Source organism: Tyto alba, unplaced genomic scaffold, assembly GCF_018691265.1.
Source record: "Tyto alba isolate M040663 unplaced genomic scaffold, T.alba_DEE_v4.0 Super-Scaffold_10, whole genome shotgun sequence".
NCBI classification, from domain to species: Eukaryota; Metazoa; Chordata; class Aves; order Strigiformes; family Tytonidae; genus Tyto; species Tyto alba.
The window spans coordinates 4647881-4665891 of record NW_024881262.1 but is presented as its reverse complement, the minus strand read 5'-3'; the positions used below and the strand labels follow the sequence as shown (position 1 = coordinate 4665891).

The 18011-nt window shown below is 38.6% G+C and overlaps 1 protein-coding gene across 1 annotated transcript in view; it reads left to right on the top strand.

The window, feature by feature from the left end:
• Positions 1-962: 962 nt before the first annotated feature.
• The window catches only part of BCHE (butyrylcholinesterase), a 55433-nt gene continuing 38384 nt past the window's right edge, over positions 963-18011 (top strand). The window contains exon 1 of the mRNA XM_032986509.2: positions 963-1043. The gene's annotated coding sequence lies outside the window, so the exon portion shown is untranslated. The remainder of the gene's footprint in view (positions 1044-18011) is intronic.

Genomic DNA, 18011 nt, shown 5'->3' with positions numbered 1-18011 from the left:
TAACCTGGGAATGATCATGTCAGCAGTGAGAGCAAGTCAAATGTTATCTCCAGTTTAATTTCCTTGTGGTCTTTTAGACGGCCAAAACTCAGGACGTAAACGACTCAGACTTTAGAGTTTATAGTGCAGATGGCAAATAAATGCAGGACTGAGGATACAATCAAGTGATAACATGAGAGTGAAGACGTTGCAGATTCACTGAGAACTGAATGGTGGAGTCTCTTCAACTTGAATTATTTTTCAGACATTTTATTTTTGGAGTAAAATTTGCTTTTTTATTTATTTAAAAGACAGAAAATACTATTAAAAAAACCCCACCAAAACGAAACCCCAAACCAACTGTTTTCTTTTTTTCATCAGAAAATTAGAAGTATAAAAGAAGGTAGTTCAATGCCACAGCAGCTAGCTGACCAGAATGCAGAGCCCTTTCTCAGTCCTGAGCACTGAACTGACATCCCACACTCATACAACCAAGTAATACCATATATGAAAACTGAATAAATGAATTGGGTGGCTACCACAACTTTATACTAGGTTTTAATGCTTTTTTATTTCTAATAAAAGCAATGTGGAATCTAACACATTCCACTCAAATGATAAATCGACCCTGTGAATTAAAACTGCAAAAAGTTAAAGGAAAAAAACCCTAAATCTACATGTATTTGTTTTGGACCTTGGAACAAATTTCGAAACAAACAAAAAACTCCAGTCCTATTAGCAACTATAAAAATATGCTATAATGGGCAAAGGTCTCAGCAAAGTGGGAAATGCACAGATGTGTAAACAAAGCTGAGCAGAAATGTGTGTGTTTCCTTCAGTTGTTTGCCAAATCGTCATTACTTCAGTACATTATTTACATATAAAAAGTAGCATATCTTTTGACTCATGTGACGTTCCTGGCTCCTTAACCTGATGCTTATCTGACAGCAGGTAAACCACAAATGAGGATTAAGTAGTCTGGCTACTTGGTGATCCGTTCTTGGTGTGAGAAAACTCTTTTATTCAAAGACAGAAGCAGCAAGACGGGAAAATCAGCTTTTCAGGTTAGTCTTTTATGCCTTCTTTTCAGCTAAAAGTGTTAAAAGTGAGCAAGATGGAAGTGCTATTTTGAGCAGACAGGGAGGTTCAAGTAAATAAACAAATATGTGTTGCTTCCCTCCCCACCCCCCCACCCCCCATTTCCATGTTAATTTGTTGCCAACATCATGGGTCTGATATTTTTGTGGGCAAATGATGCGAGCAGCACCAGTGGGACCCATGGGCTCTGCAGCAGGGGGATCAGGGTGTTTTGGTGCCCTTTGGTCCTGAACTCTGGTCTGTCCCCTCAGCGGTGGCCGCCCCGGTGGCCATTGCCCCTAGCACCAGATCAAAGTGAACAGAATTGCACCCAGAGCCTGGAAGAGCCTGGAGACCTGCCTTGCCCTACGCTTTGAGCTGCATACAGAGGATGGACAAAGCAGGAAACTGGAGATCCTCCTCTGTGGGAACCCTAAAAGAGACTTAGCTAGTTGCTGATGGCTAAAACCAGCAAGTTGTTGGTCCTTTCTATAATCTTTACTGCTGAAAATGCAAAATGTACTCTAGGAGAATGAAGAGGCTGTTAAGTGCATTGCAATACTTTACTATTATATTTTACTACTGAATAATCTCATTTTAGACAACTGCAAAAAGGGCATGTAGACACCTCTTTGTCACACTGGGGAGACACCAAGTGACTCAACAATATGTCCAGACACAAGGAAAGGCAAACACACGGAGATGGTTTGTACCCAGCTTGTGTGGGTCACCCCCTGTGCAAAGGGGACTGCTCTAGTAATTAACAGTGCTGCAGAGGAGGAAAAGACACCCTCTAAATCTGTCATGGTGAAAGAAATAAATGTCAGCTTTAAAATTGCACAGTAATATTGCAGTGAGAATTAGCATTGAGTAAACTGAGTGAGATAAAATCATACATCAGTGTGGAATGAAACTGCATGTACTATTTTCCCTTTAAAGTGTTAGTGGGACACCAAGGTGGAATTAAAATGTTTTAAATGTCAGTTGCTTACATCTCCTAGATCCCACTGGGAATTTTCCAATCATCAAAAATCCAGCCATAATAGATGCACTTAAACATACATTGCAGTTTGGAGCTATTTCTCTCTAGCTGATAATGCTGTCAGATGTCTTTTGTGCAAAGCATGTTATAAACAGAAGAAATAGAGCAAACACTTCTGAGCTGATTTCCTGCTACTCCACTGGCAGGTAACTGCTGACAATAAGGTTGATACTTCAAATGGATTTTTTTCTGTGCTGCAGTCGTGCCATGAGATTAGCAAAACTCAGACACTGAAGTTTACCATCACTTGATGGTGCTTTTCCAAAACTGTTTGCTTCTGCTAGGGAGGCTGTGTGCTTTCAGGGCTGGGGAAGCTCCTCCTGAGTGAGGAGGCTTGTTTGCAACTAATCCTTGGTCACAGCTCATCAAGGCACTGCTGATATCCTGAAGCTTTCGCACTTACAAATTACAGTTATTAATGTAACATGCCTGACAACTCACTGCTTGAAACTGAGCACTGAGGAGTGGCTATTCCTTCTTCTTCAGCTTCCTCATGACACACAAGTTGTGCCCAGCTTCTTCCCTTCTCCCCTCCCTTTTCTCTCCTAGCTGACCCCAAGGCCCTCTGTGGCAACAAAAGGCAGGCTGTGGCACAGATGAAGTTAATCATTAGCTGATAGAGTGGTGAGGTCAATGCTGTAGGTAACTAAACTGATTAACACGTGTGATCCCGCAGCTGTGGTTAGTTAAATCTTTGTATTTTTCCTCCTGGGGTTAATCTCATTTTATAGATTTCCTTCTGGACAGTCAATGTTTGCGTTCAGGACCTTGGATACTGGAGAAGTCAGACTGGTCTGTCAGACGGCTCCAGGGTCCCTGAGCATCTCGTCTTTTCAATCTTTGCATTATTATCTCTGCACTTCTACCATAACTAACATACTTGTTTCAGTGAGCAATAGCAGTAAATCATTGCATTTCTAAGAATTCTGAAAAATAAAGTTCCCAGGCTTTCCCAGCTGTAAAACCCTTAGAAAGGCTTTTCTTCCCTTTCTATGCCTGTTTTCCTCTGGCAGAAATATGACTGTTATACAGCAATTTTCATTTCATGTTTTTAAAGTGACTGATTTTAATTTGGATGTATTTTCCCCTGAAAAACCTTTCAGTCAATATGGAATTACGTAAAGCAGCTTTCTGAAGAGAAAAAGATACCTGAAGAAGTTTTCACGGAGAGGTGTGTGTGTTTGTGTACCTGGGTGTGTACAGTGGACAGGGAACACGGTGGCCTCCTGCTTCGAGACAAAGCTGTTTACTTCATACCTGGCAGAGCTGAATACTGGTGCTAAGCTGCAGTGAGAAGGAAATCAGAGAGAAGTGTGGAGAAAAAAGAATCTGGGTATCCAGTTCCTCCTGTCTCAGTGCCATGCAGAGGCTGCATTAGTAGACCACCTAAGTATGGTGCTGAATTACTACCTCACTTACAAATAATGGGCAAATTAAGTCTTGATACTCACTCCAGGTCATCCCATCCCTGCTTGGCACCACCTGCCCTGTGTTTATTTCCTTTCTTTCTTTTATTTTCTCTGATTCATGAAATCGTCTTCTCTCATCTCTCTCACCCAAAACAAAGTTGCAAAATAGATGGGGTTGGTGAGCCCAGAAGGAAGAATGGGCACCAGGGGTCCTGTAAAGCAAGCAAGGCAGGCAGAAGGAATGACTCTGGACAGACCAGTGGCCCTTCATTTCTGAGTAGAATAATTACTTTTCAAAAAGTATTTATTTTTCTTTTTTTTATGTCTTAGCTCTGTCACTTTTGGCGGCCTGCTCTCTACTAGCCTGACTTCAAAGAAACAAAATGAATTTTCACAACTTAGGCTGGGGAAGAAAAAGCATGGATTCTATTTTCAAATAAGTACATCGTTCTGTAATGCTGAAAACATTCTGGATTCAGTTTCTTTTTCAAATAAGATTATAATAACACAGTTACCAACACACAGCTTACTGCTGTTGTTGATGACTTCTAGACCCAAGGTTACAAGTCCTGTACCAGTTCAGAGCAGCCAAGGAAATGTCACACAGTAGTCAGAAAGCGGAATTTACCTCTAGGAGGACTTTCTGGTATTCTTACATTTGTGTTCATCTCAAACTGTCGTGCAAGTTTATTTGGTTTTGTAATGTCAAATGAAAACAAGTCATGCACTTGGAGACAAAGAGTAGAATTTGACAGCTCTGGTTAATTTAGGATAGTTTCATTGTAATAGCTGTATAGAAATAAGACATGAAATGTAAGATATTGATGTACTTTCCAATATTGTTGCATATACTTCCGATCACTCAGTGTCAGGAGTGATGCTTTCAAATAGGGACAGGGGACACAAGATTTACTTGGATGATGAGATGAAAGGAAATTCTTTCCTATCCACCAAAAGCCTGATAGACTGAAATAGGTTGACTTATCTTAGAAAAATTATGCATCTAATGCAGATGTTTTCTTCTTATAAGTTTAAACATAAAGAAATGTCTGGAGGAGATGGTAACATTCATAATAAAAATAGGTTTGTACACATTTATTCTGGAAAGGAGAGTAAGGTATATAATAAAAGTGACTGTCAAATGCTCTTCCATTAGGAGCAAAGCAGGCAAGAAACTACAAGATTATGCTTAATCAAGCAATGAGTAAAATAATATATATCGATTTCTTCTTACAATAGTAGAGGTATGGACTCAATGAGCAGGAAGTCTTCAGGAATTTTTCTGTGAAAAAGTTTATTTTTCTTAAACAACATGTTTAGAAGGGAAAAAAGTGGTTGGAAGCTATCAGCCTGCTCCAGCAAACAGATGCTTTTGGGATTATTATGGTTAGTAGGCTTTCTAGCTTAATTAAGCTGTGTTCTTATCAGCTTAGTAACACTGAGGAATCTAAGGAAACTGAGATGCTACATTTCTCTCAAAATAAAATATTATCCTCAGCTTTCCCTTAATCCATGTATTTGAGAACAAGAGAAAGGAAAAGGAGACACCGAAAATGAATATATTTAAAATATTGTGAACATAATTTTTTAAATTTTGTACATTTCCTCACCAGTACCAATAAAGATCAGGGATACTTTCTGAATTCCTTTCTAGGTAGATATCAGCTGTTGATTTTCATCAGTTCCCCCTACAATGACCATCAAGACTCCACAACTGCTCATCTTGCATCGTGAATAGAAGGCGAATGCTCTGCATGTGCTACACACAACCTGAAATAAAATAAAATTATTGACTTCAGTTTTGCATTATTCTCAAAAGGACGAATGTACTGTGTAAGCTGGGAAGGCTTCCAATCACATTTTTAGAAAAATTAGATATTTTAGGTTGCTTACACTAGGCAACATTATTCATAATGGAAGTGAAAATATTACATAGTCACATATATCAATACGCATTGGCATCAGGTAACTGATTTTCTGAGATCATTCCTTCATCAGCTGACAATGGAAATTAAATGTTCAGCTTTGTTTTCTGCCAGTTCCTCTTGCCATGATGCCTAACTATTAAATACACCATGAGGACAACTTTTTGGCTGAACCGACTGTTAATCAATTTATGTTCTGAATCACAAGTATTCATTGTACTTACTATTTCCTTGTTTATATATTTGCACAGCATAATTGAGTCATATTTCTCTAATCAGTGTGACCATGGCAGCTTTGCAGCTTTTGAGACACTGCACAGTTCAAAGACATTTGCTGGTTTTGCTGGTGAAAAAAGGAGCAGAACCATGTATGAAATTGCTTTTACACTTTTAAAAGCTATTGTTGCCTAGAAGACAATTCTGCTTGCTGCTTCGGAATCTTTTCCATGTTTTCTGTAATGTGATTGAAACTGAATTCAAAATCAAGAGGATATGAAACAACAGCAGTCTTTTTAATTGGACTTTATCTTTTAGCTAACAGTTGCTTGCAACACATTGACCATTTTTGGCTGGTTTTGAAGAATAAGCAGACATTTTTACTGAGTTCTGTTAGATTTTTTTTTTTTTTTTTTTTGAGAGTTAAACACCAATCTCTGAATCCATTAGTGTCTGTATTGGTAGATTCATTAAGATTCATCTGCATGAATCTTACTCTACCATTTTTTCCAGTTGGCCACCTTTACTGGAAAATTAGTGGTATACCATTTACTTCCATGCTGAACATCTGCATACAAGAATGGTATGACTTAGACCTTTAAGATGGAGTTTACTTGGGATTTAAAGAATCTTTCTGATGCTGCATGCCATTAATTCAGACATAATAGCAATGTTTTCCACAGCTAGCATGGTTCCCACTTTTTTTTTTTTTTTTTTGATATACAAGGGAAAAATATGTTTTATCTTCTTTGCAGAGCTTCAGACTCACTGAATGGTTTAAAAAAAAAAAATTGTCTTTGTTCTGATTTATGAGCGATCACAAGTAACACAGATTCTCCCCTTGGGACATTTCTACTGAAGTGTAACCACATCGAGATTAAGCTTCCTCTTTGCGTGCCCTGATAGTCTTGTGGGTACTATTACAAGTTAAGGCATACAGACTCAGGAGCCTGATCTAAAGCAAGCAAGCACAAGTATTTATTGCAGTAGAGAAGTGAAGAATATTTGCTGAGTAAGCTAGTACTTTTTGTATTATGCCAGCGATTTAAAGTGACAAAAATCAGTCCCAGCAGCAAGTCTTGGGGCACTCCATATTAACCTCTCTGTATGTCAAGAATTAGATCTTTTTTTTTCTCCCTTGTTTTCTCTATCTTATGAATAATTTTTAATCCAAAGCAGAAATTTACCTTTTACCCTGTAGTTTTCAAATTTTCATAATAGGCTTTGGTGATGGATTGTGTCATAAGCCTTCTAAAACTGCAACTGAATGAACTCCTTAGGTTTGCTTTTATCGTCTGTTAACATTTTTTTGCTGGCATTGAACAGATCTGTGGGGCAAGATTTTTAACCTTTCCAAACAGGCGGGGATTTTTCCCTATTTCATGACTTTCTAAATGTTCTGGAGTTTTATATTCATGTTTATCACCCAATTTAAAACACTGGACTTAACATAGTAGTAGTTACTTCTCAATAATTTAGACAGAAGGAAATCTGAAAATGCCTAACATACAATTACCTTCTTTCTGAAGGGACAGATTCACATCTCATCTAAATAGATGTACAGAAGCAGGCTGTGAGAGTGCTGTGGTGATTTCCAGTAGATAAAATCTGGTTGTGTTCTTTGGGGGGCTATTTTGGGAAAGAAAGTAACTGTGCAGCATGTCATCGGCAACTAAAGTGTGATTCACAGGCCAGGATGGTACCAGGTCCCCACTGGGAGCTGAATAACCTGAGTTGTGTTTCTTGTGTTAGAGCAATTCCTGATCTGGTGTATTCCCACTGAGGTGCATGAAGGAAGAGGAGCCTTTTCCCCTCCTCTTTTTAAGCATTGCTAAAAGCTTTTTTTCTTGGAGTACTTTGAGGGAAGATAGAAGATAATACATGTTGCATCAGTGGAGGAGGAAAACGCACAGCACGGAAAAGCACCAAGCAAAAAAGTTGAAGGGTAGCTGGGGAAGTATCCTGAAAATTTTGGGAATATTAAGAGAATGCACAGTCAAATGCTTTGTGTCATGGATGTTAAAATTCAACTAAATCTTCTCCAAATGTAACTTTGAGTTATTTCATCTAGGTTTAAATATTTGGAGCCCTGGTTTAGTTATGTGTTGTGGGATGGTCTTATCTCTTGTGTCACAGACCCCTAAAACTGGTCTTATCTAATTATTTAGTTTGATGAGGGAAAGTATCAGGATCCACCCTTGAATCTCAGCCAAGCTGTCTTTATACTATCCCGTGCACAGCTATCAGGTAGTGGGTTCAAAAGCAAACTGAAAGAAACAGTTTTTCACAGCTCATGTACTTATGCAATGGATCTTGTCACCAGATGTTCTGGATGCCAAATATTTACAAGGCCTCAAAAAGTGCTTGTACAAATTAAAGGAAGAAAAATCTCTGGGTGTCAAGAAGATAAAAAATCATCACCTCTTGCTGAGACTCAGGTTTTTTCTGGCTGGAAAGTTTTACATGTATCATCGTATGTCTCACCTGCCTTTCTACTTTACTTTTACAGGCATCCCTTCATCTGTTGATTTACTTTTGGCCAGACTCAGCATGGCCATTCTTTCACATTCTTCTTGCGTAAAATTGCTGTTATTTAATGAAAGATGTTATAACTTCTCTGCAATTAACATAACTTAGTCATGCATATTGGAAAAATAATTTTGAGTAACACCACTGTCTGAGGTGATCAGTCCTGTAGAAAAAAATGTCTTCTCAGTGTAGTGGTGATTTACTTAGAAACTCTGTAATGGGGAACCTGAAAAAATTAAATCTACTTAGAAATTAGCAAGAAAAAGAAATAGCGCAATTATAAACTATCAAAAAGGGAAATCTGAAAGATATTATCAAAAAATTATGGGTTAGTCTAGCATGCCAGAGGCATTCGTAAGATTCAAATTCTTAGTCTAGTGCAAGCAGCATTGAAGTTCCAGCTGCAGAGATGGTGTCCAACATCTTCACCCATCTCTACTTACTCAAGGCATCCTAACAGCTCTCTCCTCAGCACACTCCTGATTTTTGAAACAATATACAGTTTTGAAAAACTGAAATGGTCTATGCGCAGGGGGGGAATGCGGTTGCAAAGGTAATGATGTACAGTGATGAACACTAATGGATGGTTTCTTGGAAATTGCACAGAGTATAACATTAATTCTCAGGTCAGCTTTGCAGTGTTTGCATCCTAAACCTGTGCAGATGGATTATTTATTTTTGCACCTGAATTTCATGGCCAGCAAACACTGCCAGTGGTTTACAAAGTGAGCCAAAGTCCTACAAAAAATACTGAGCTGTTTAATCAAAAGGAAAACGACTCTGAGGGACTTGTTTTCTTTCTGGTTTTCTAGGATTTTAGGGTCTTCCCAGATGAATAACAGCCATCGGATGAGCACGGTAGCATAGCTCTGTGGTGATGCATATTGCTTAAGGGCAACAGCACAGCCTGGTGGTTTATGGTTATTCTAATGCATCAGATCAGGTATCTGCACAAGGAAACACAGGACTTTCCCTTCCCCAGAAACTAACTCATTGTCTGTACAGAACTGAAGCTGTTTTTCATTAATTCGTTTGTAAGATACCATTTTACCTGAGGTTTTCAGAATAAATAGAAAAGACTAGACTGCAAGGGCATATGTAAAAAGATAAATTAATAGGTCCTTTCCAACATCTATGATTCTGAAACCTTGAGGCACCATTGTGATGAGACATTTCATGTGGTTTTGTGCTAGATATGTCTGAATTTTTGTTCCAAGATAATAGCTGGAGGCGTATAACTGAAAAGCTTGCAATATGCACTATGCAAAATTTGAAAAAAAAAAAAAGACAAAAGGAAAGCGTGTGCAGAAAAAAATACAAGTTTGTCTTGCTTGCTTTTTCTATTATGATGAAGCCAAGCAAAGTATATAATACATTTACATAACCTGAATATTCAAACACCAATAGTAATATTTATTCTCTTTCTTCTGTGTCTTCAGGATATGTGACGTTGGTCAGAGTGTTTCTTGTGATGTGGCAGTGAAAAGAAGTGGGTGCCAAATGTCCTCAGACAGAATTTTCAAATAAAATTAATTACATTTTCTGTTTTGCTTGATTCTGAAGAGCGGGCTATGTTATTACTAGCAATGCAGCTGGCACTGGTGTGGTTGCTGAACAAAATTCTTGCAAACTACATATTCAGTTCATTTACTGATCATATAGAATGGAAAAGAAGCCACTAGCTGTAACTAGAAAGGTGGTTCCAGTCTAATGGTGGGGCTGGTCCTGAGACTGTGAAAGCCTTTTTCATCTTCTGGCTGCGTCCAAAACACAGATTCCTCATTCCTTCTTAACTTGATAGGAAGAACCTTTGATTTCAGCCCGCGTGGGTTTGGACCTGAGGGAAAAAGTATCTTAAGAGATCTTTACCAACACACTGAAAGACTGAAGCACTTTGAGTCAAAAAATGGCATTATTTTTATGCAGTAAATATTCCTACAGGACTGTTACCACAAGTAAATGCTAAGATTTCTCATTGCTTCATATTTGTACTTCAGTCCTGTTGGTGGCTGAAGTATGATTTACAATCTTGGTCCAAGAAAGCACTTTAGTCCATGTGCAAGTATGATTAATGCATTTAAACTTATACTTGAGCTGACAAGTTTCGTTTATTTTATTGTGATTGAATATATATGAAATGTAAAGTGTGCTGAAATTTATGAAAATGCTTATTATTATGTTTTTGTTTATTATAGAGGAAATTTGTCGTTATATGAATAGGACAAAATACTCTGAAGTCCAGTGAAGATTTTTTTGAGAAACTGTACAAAGAGCTTTAGAAAAGGATAGCATTGAAAAAAAAAAAACAAAACAAAACAAACAAACAAACAAAAAAAAAAAAAACAAAACAAAAAAAAAAAAAAAAGAAGAAATAAGAGAAATTGTTTTCTTTTTCTTGAGTGCTGAATTGGAGGACAAAATAGTCACAGACCAAATCCTGTTGTTCATAACTTTTCCCTAAAATCCACTGAAGCACAGGGAGGTGATGTGGTTCCCGCAACCCTCCACCCACTGGAGCAGATGCCAGAAGCTTGTTCGGTTCTGCTGTAGGTAGCCATTAACTAAGAACATCAAACAAATGCATCTGAGGTGAAATGCCTTTTTGCCAACTTCCCACCCTGCTTCACAGTGGAGAAACTGCAGAATATTTTTCATCTTGCTAAAAATCATAGGTGAGCATAGTGACGTCAGGTCTACTTGCTTAATATTTCTTTTCATCACGCAATAATTATACCCCATCAGTTCAGACCCTGCTTTTTGCTTTGCTCGTGCAGTAGGTGACAGTGTTGATTACTGGATGGAGAGCCCCAAGTCAGTTGGGTTGAGCTGACATGTCTCCATCAGCCCCTCCTGCCATAATGACTCTGAAGTGTCAGGGGCACCACAGACACACACCACTGTTGGGATGAGCCCTCCACGCTGCTCCCCCTCCTGTTTGCTAAAGTTATTCCATATTTTCACGGTAGCGAAAAGAATTTGTCAGCAACAAATTAATACGCTGCCTGGGGACATCTGCCAATCTTGGCAATCGAGTATCAAACACCCACTCAGAGAATAAGCATGTACTCACTTTTCATGCTTGGGTAAGAGAATGCTCGCCTTTCTCCATGTTAGACGGAGGGGACATAGAGAGGGTCTGTATTGTTTTCACAGTGCCATTCCTGACGCCAAAGTGAATGATGTATCAGCATTTATAGTACATTTAGGGAGTGAATCCTCTTTTGCTCAGATGAGTAACAATTCTGTAGTACAAATTCAATGTGCTCCCATATGTGTCCACCAAATTGTGTTCTCACTGTTACAAATTTTGTATTAAATTATTTAAGTCAGCTTAAATTTGGAAAACAACAAAGCAAACACAATTTTTGGCTCATTTACATGTCTGTGATTATTGTAAAATGGTTTGCTTCCTAAATTAAAGTGATGCAAGCAGTCTGCCAGGAAAAAGAGCGGCAATATTTTTTGTTATATTTTTGAAAAGCTGGTTGTAACACTCAGTCATTAACCGAAGAATAGGTGGACACCTGGAAAATGAAAATTCAAATTACTTTTATAAAACACTGGATCTATGGATGCTCAGGCTTAAAATTTCATAGTTTTCCTTTGAACTAAATAACATTTTGAATCTTTGCCTAATGGTTTTACTATATAGTGTTGAAGACGTGGGTAGTACACTTTGGCACGTCTTGAGAGCTGTTAGGGTTGGTATATCAATATCCATGATCCGGTGATTAACGACCGCCTAATAGCATGCATTGTCAGGATACGGAGTATCATATTGAAAGTCATTAATAGCTCTTATCCTGTGCACTGACATAATGTAGTATAGCAGCTGTTCTGTGGAGAAAAATCTTAAGGCATCCTGTCAAAGGTAGACATGCTAATAACTGCGGTGGGCTCTGGCATTTTGCATCGTGACAGCACCAGAGTCCTTCCTGCTACCAGCACTGCAGTAAAACCAGAGATATTGTATATAATGCTTAAAATCTGTGTGTTAACAGCTCCATTTTAACTGATATTTTCTTGTATGCCACGCCGTGGCTTTATAGTAAATGAGTTAATGTGAGCAAGGACCAGGCTTATTTCATGCAACTTTGAGGCACCATGGGGACAACAGGAGCTAGAAGGCAGATGCTTCCATTCCAAGTCTGAACGACTTGTCCTCACTGCTTGCTCTGAACCTACCTCTTATTTGCACTGCTGTTGAGATGCCAGCTCCTGCCAAAAACTCCAGACTTCATTTCTGGCTGAACCTATCTCAGAAAACACCTCTTTGTTCTTCAGTGCGTGAAAAGGAGATTCCCATAAACATTTCCACACAGCTTTGTACCTTCTATTGCCTTCAATTCATGTGGGTATGTGCTGCATGTGCTGGCAAAGGTGGCTTTGTGGTTTTCAGAGTGTGTGTCCCAAATTTCTGTGTCCACCAGATGCCACTTATCTTAAATTGAAAGCTTTTTTTCACTAAGACTGCTCACAGCTGATCTTGTGCACCCCATTACATGAAAAGTCCTGATCATGACTGAAACTCCAGTCATAGAGTGAAGACCCAGTACAGCTTTCTAAGATAAAGGTTTGCTCTGCATAAATGTACAATAAAATTTCCCTACAATAAATCCAAAGAGATTTTGGTAAAGATCTTTAACCCGGTAATGGGGCAGAGGAAACACTTCGTGAAGTGCCACAAATCAGTAAATGAAAGTTGCTTTTTGGATGTGTGCTGTATTCAATTCTGGTTATCATCACTAGACTGGACATTCACTGTGGTATCACTACTATCTCCAGCAGATATTTGGGGGTTTACTATACTTGGAGAATCTCACACCCATTATTCACTGAGGTTGTTGGCTTTATCAGACTCTGTTTTGTCCCTTCAGGATATTTGGGTGAGGAGGAGGAGGCAATATGTCTGTCTTTCAGACACTTTATTGAATAAATATCTGCTGAGGTACAGGAAGCACTTCTATAACCTCAGGCGTTGAACCTGTGTATTTAACGGAAATGGTTAAGCTGGAAAATCTCCGCTTAATACACATAAAACCTTGGGCTCCTGGCTCATATTTTGGATCAAGTGTAGCATACTAGACAGACAGTAACATGCCTGTTGAACAGTCCTTAGGTATCTCATCCCACAGCAATCCCATATCCAGAATGCCGGAGGTACCAAAGGAAATGCCCAAAAAATCCCTCCAACTGATTAAGGCAGGGACTGTCTTCCCACGCTTAACTCCACATTGCTCAGGGGTAAAAAGCTCTTAGTCCACAGAACAAACACCAAAGCCCACATAACCAGAGCTCGGAGCTGCTTCTATATATTGAACCTATTGACTATTTGATCATCCAAAATAAATGCTTATTTATTTTTACACTGACTCAGTTCTGAAGGCTGTTTGATACTGTCTGTGCACAGTCCCATTTTCTGCTTGCTGACCAGATGGTCTTGGGGTTTGTTTGCAGAGATGACTCGGACATGTCTGGGTGCACATATTGGACTAGGGAGGTAGCCACGGGCACACCGTGGCTACAATAGCAGGTAGGGCAGCTTGGTGAGAGCAACAAAAGAGCTAGTTCTGAGGATATGATGGTGTACACACTGCAGGGCTTCTTATTTTGTTTTTTTCCTTTTATCTTTTTCTTTCTTCCCCCACCCCCCCCAACTTTGGACAAGCTCTAGTCTGATCCCATAGACTGAATCCTCCTTGCCCACACCTCAGGTGCTCAGCATGAACTAAATTCCTACTGTCCAGGCACCTATTGCTGAAACATCTGTCTCAGCATTAACTTAAAGTCACTTGCATGGTGACTCACTGGGATCACTTAAGCCCAAAAGGACAATGATTTGGGAAGCATAGAAAAGGGCTGGATCTGTTCACTTACATTCCCTTTGGTCAAACATCTTGTTTCCTGTCTGTTCTGGTTTAATTATCTCAGCAACATTTGATAAATTTTACTCCTTGACCATCTCTTGAAATAGCTTCCAGGTTTCTCTGTAAAGTGTTCTGATTCAGCCCCTTTTCCTATTTCATGCACCAATACTTAATTCTTGTACAGATTTTTATTGATTGCTTTTCTTAATGTTATTTTCTTTTGCTGTTTTACAGCTGCTGTTAAGATTTATTAGAAAAACTATTTTTTATACTCTGAGTGTAAGAACATCACTGCACATTTTTTGGCAACACTGAGAATAGTTGACTAAAAATTGGGGTGGGGGTGGGAATAAAAAGAGGAGGAGAGAAAAGGCAACATAAGAGAGTTAGCAAATCGCTTTTCAGTTTTCACATGGTTAAATCCTAAACACTGGTAAATGCCCTTTCACTAGGGAGAACAGTTCATATTTGATATAAGTACAAGTGTGCTTAATCAGAAAGGCAACACCACAGGCACTTACATTTCTTTGTGCGATATTCACAATCTTTGATGTTTTCATCAGCTGGTGATGGGATTTTTTTGCATGAACACGAAAATTAAAATCACTTGAATGTTTTCACTGAGCAAGTCTTAGCCATTGCACTTTATTCCTCCAGCGGCACTGGGAAATAGACTGACATTTTATTAAAGCTGTGTTCCCACAGCATAGGCAATGAAAGGCAAACCATGTAAAACTCACTCAGCAGTGCCTGCCTGCCTACCTGTGGGTTTTCTTCTTTTCTTCAATGCAAGTAAGTTGCTGCTTTGGCAAAAATGAAGGCAGATGGTTTTGTGCCATGCTATTCCATCTGTGCCTTCTGAATCCATTTCCAGACCAGATCCTCACTACAACCTTTATTATGATTAATTATTGTGCACGAAAGATTCACAGCTGTGGTGGTGGCTCCAACAACAAGCACTGGCAGCTCCTGGGCAGACTGCTCTGAAGTGGCTTTCCTTCTCCATGGTACATCTACCAGCTCAGGAGCCCAGGAGTATTCTGCAGTAACTTCTTTTGATTATTGCCTGTGGTGACTTTTAGAAAATGCATCCTCTGAATCCCAAGAGCTGACTTCTGTTTACTGTGGAAAATAGGTGGAAATGCTGCTTTTATTCAAGATTACCATCAAAAACATCTTCAGTTTTTGAAGTTGTCTCAATATATTGAGAGAAAACCTACAACACTGCAGCTATAAAGCTAGGGGATTTAAAACAAACTAATAAGGGTGGTGTTTTAAAGTTCTGGGTGTCTGAATACAATTCAGTCTTTCTTATGATCTTGGGTACATCTTCCAATTTCCCAGTATCTTTGGTCTGATAACTTAAATAGAAAGTCTTTCAGGTTGCGGACTGTCTTTGTGCATTTTGTACTGAATCTCCCTTCAGGCAGAAGTGAGAGAATGAGCAGAGAATCATAACATTCCTGCAACCGCTAAAAATGCCTCTTTTCCCCAGCCGGGGTCCACAAGGTCTGCCCGTGGTGCCATGTTCTGTCAGTGCAATGACGTTTTCGTTTCCCGTTTCAACCTGCTGCAACCCCTGCTAAGGGAAAATACAGTTATGGATTGTTTTTGGTGTTCAAATGCTACAACATGATAGGGGGAAAGGGACTGGGAAAAGTCAGTGTTGTTTCAGGCTTGTATGTTTTCCTTTGTGGAAACAAAGGTGAGGGGAAGAAAAATATGTTTATGAGATGGGTTAATCCACCAGAAATCTGCATAGAGCAGAACGTACTATTAATATTCTAATGAAGATTACTGATGGAGACTAATTCTAAGTCTTTTATAAAATAATGTTTCCTAATAGTTATACATGATTAATATTTTAAGGACAATGTTGGAATCAAAATGCTTTTAATATTTTGACTTGTATCCTTGAACTTCATATTGAGCATCACATTACCTTTAAGTTAGTTACTTACTTAGTATATAGTGATATATCAAGATCTGAGGGAGTTTACTGTACTTTACCATTAAGCCACCCGTTCTGACAACTGTTTTTTCAAGCAGATGGCACTGTGCTGAATTACCTGATATTCACCAATCATGGCATTTCCCTGAAAAACTTGCACAGGTGTTTACAATGATATTTTCATGATTACAGAACTCTTGCACATTCACAGAACGAAGGGGCCTGCTGTTAAAAAGTCTCTCAGCCTGAGAAGTTTGCTTCCCTGATGGGACTAGAACAGTCCTCAGCAGTGCCTGAGCTTTCATAAGCTTAATGGTCCCTGTGCCTACGTGTGTTGTGTCATAGTGGTAAATAATCACAACTTCTTCCAGGGTCATCTGTTTGTCCTAAAGTTATATTTCTTTCATGAAACACACAGACAAAGAGATCGAAACAGCTGTGATTTATAGAAAATAAAGGAAAAACGTCTATGGAATATTTTTTAGTTTTGTCTGGATGCTGTCATAGTGAGGAAAAATAAAACATGTGACCTTCTGCTGACCAACATCATCAGCGCTGCCTTCCTCCTACTTGAGCAAAGCTATTGGCAAGGTGCAGCCCAGCTGCCTTGGTTGCACGTGAGCTGCAGTAATCTTTCACATCTCCTCTCCCACAGGCTTCAGACCCATGCAGAGCAATGACAGAGCATCGGTGGATCTGAAGTTTTGTCTCATGACAAACACCTAATTATTTCCACTAAAGTCCATAGTTGTGACATATTCAGGTTCTCTGACCCTTTTATTGGAGAGTGGACGGGGTCACACTGAAGTTGTTTCCTCTATAACTTTCCACCCGCAGGTCCCAGCAGGTCCTTATCTAAGGCTCAATATTTTCATACCTACTTTCAACATGCTGGATTAAACTGAAATCTGAAAACTGCAGTGGCTTAAGATAAACCTTTGAAGGTGTCTATGGCATTTTTCTTGACTGATGCCTACCTCTCTTGTGGATGCAGAAACTGAAAGATGAGGGATAATGTTAGTGATAAGGCCTAAAATAAAGAGGGAGAATTGGGAGAACTGGGAATTTGGAAGAGTTCCCACCTTCCAAATACAAATTCTACTTAACAGATAGCTCATTTACCTGTCAAAATTCTTAGTTATTCAGAGAGTTTGAATATGAGAGGATGTATTACTGTTGTGAACTTCACACTGCTGTCAGTAGGTGATTACCAGCAGCCAAGCTTAGTTATTCAGATATCTTTACATAATTTTAAACAATTAAAGCTTTACTATTCATAAGAAAGAAGAAGGAAACAGAAATGGAAAACAGTTATATTGTCAATTAATGAATCTTCTGCAAAAATCTGTGAAACCTATAACTTATAATTTAATTAGCTTTATCATGCTTACACAAGATTTCAGTGCTTTTCTGACACTCCAATTTTACCTGTTTTTTTACAAGCTAAACAGCAGACTATAATAACATAATGCAAGAAAAACTGTGTATACATTAATAATTTTTTCTTTATTGAATCTTATCCCTATATGAGACAAAATACTGAATTATATAAGAGAAGCATAAGGAATTAAGAGTAAGTGAACATTCAAATGAAATAATAATAATAATAATAATAGCTTTATCTTTTAACTAGCTATATTATCTTATTGGCTTTGATTTCTCAAAAAATTTTATAAAAGTACAGACCATAACTGTGCTAATAAAGAGGAAATTATACCAACCTATAATTAGAGTAATCAGGAAAAAGGTGCAACAGATCATAATTGAACCAATAAGAGGAAAATATAATCATGCTTAATGGCTTAGATGAGTGTTAGTGTCTTCTGTATACTTAATAAATTGGCATCCATTTTCATGGCATGTATAGGAGACACTTTTCCTAATATTATCAAATTACCCTTCAGATCTATTGTTGGGAAATTCAGCTAGTCCCGGAAGCTCCTCTAGAGTGAGGCTTTTTCGAATAACCAGAATAAGAACGGAATTTCAGACAGGTCTGACTACCAGCTCCAGTCA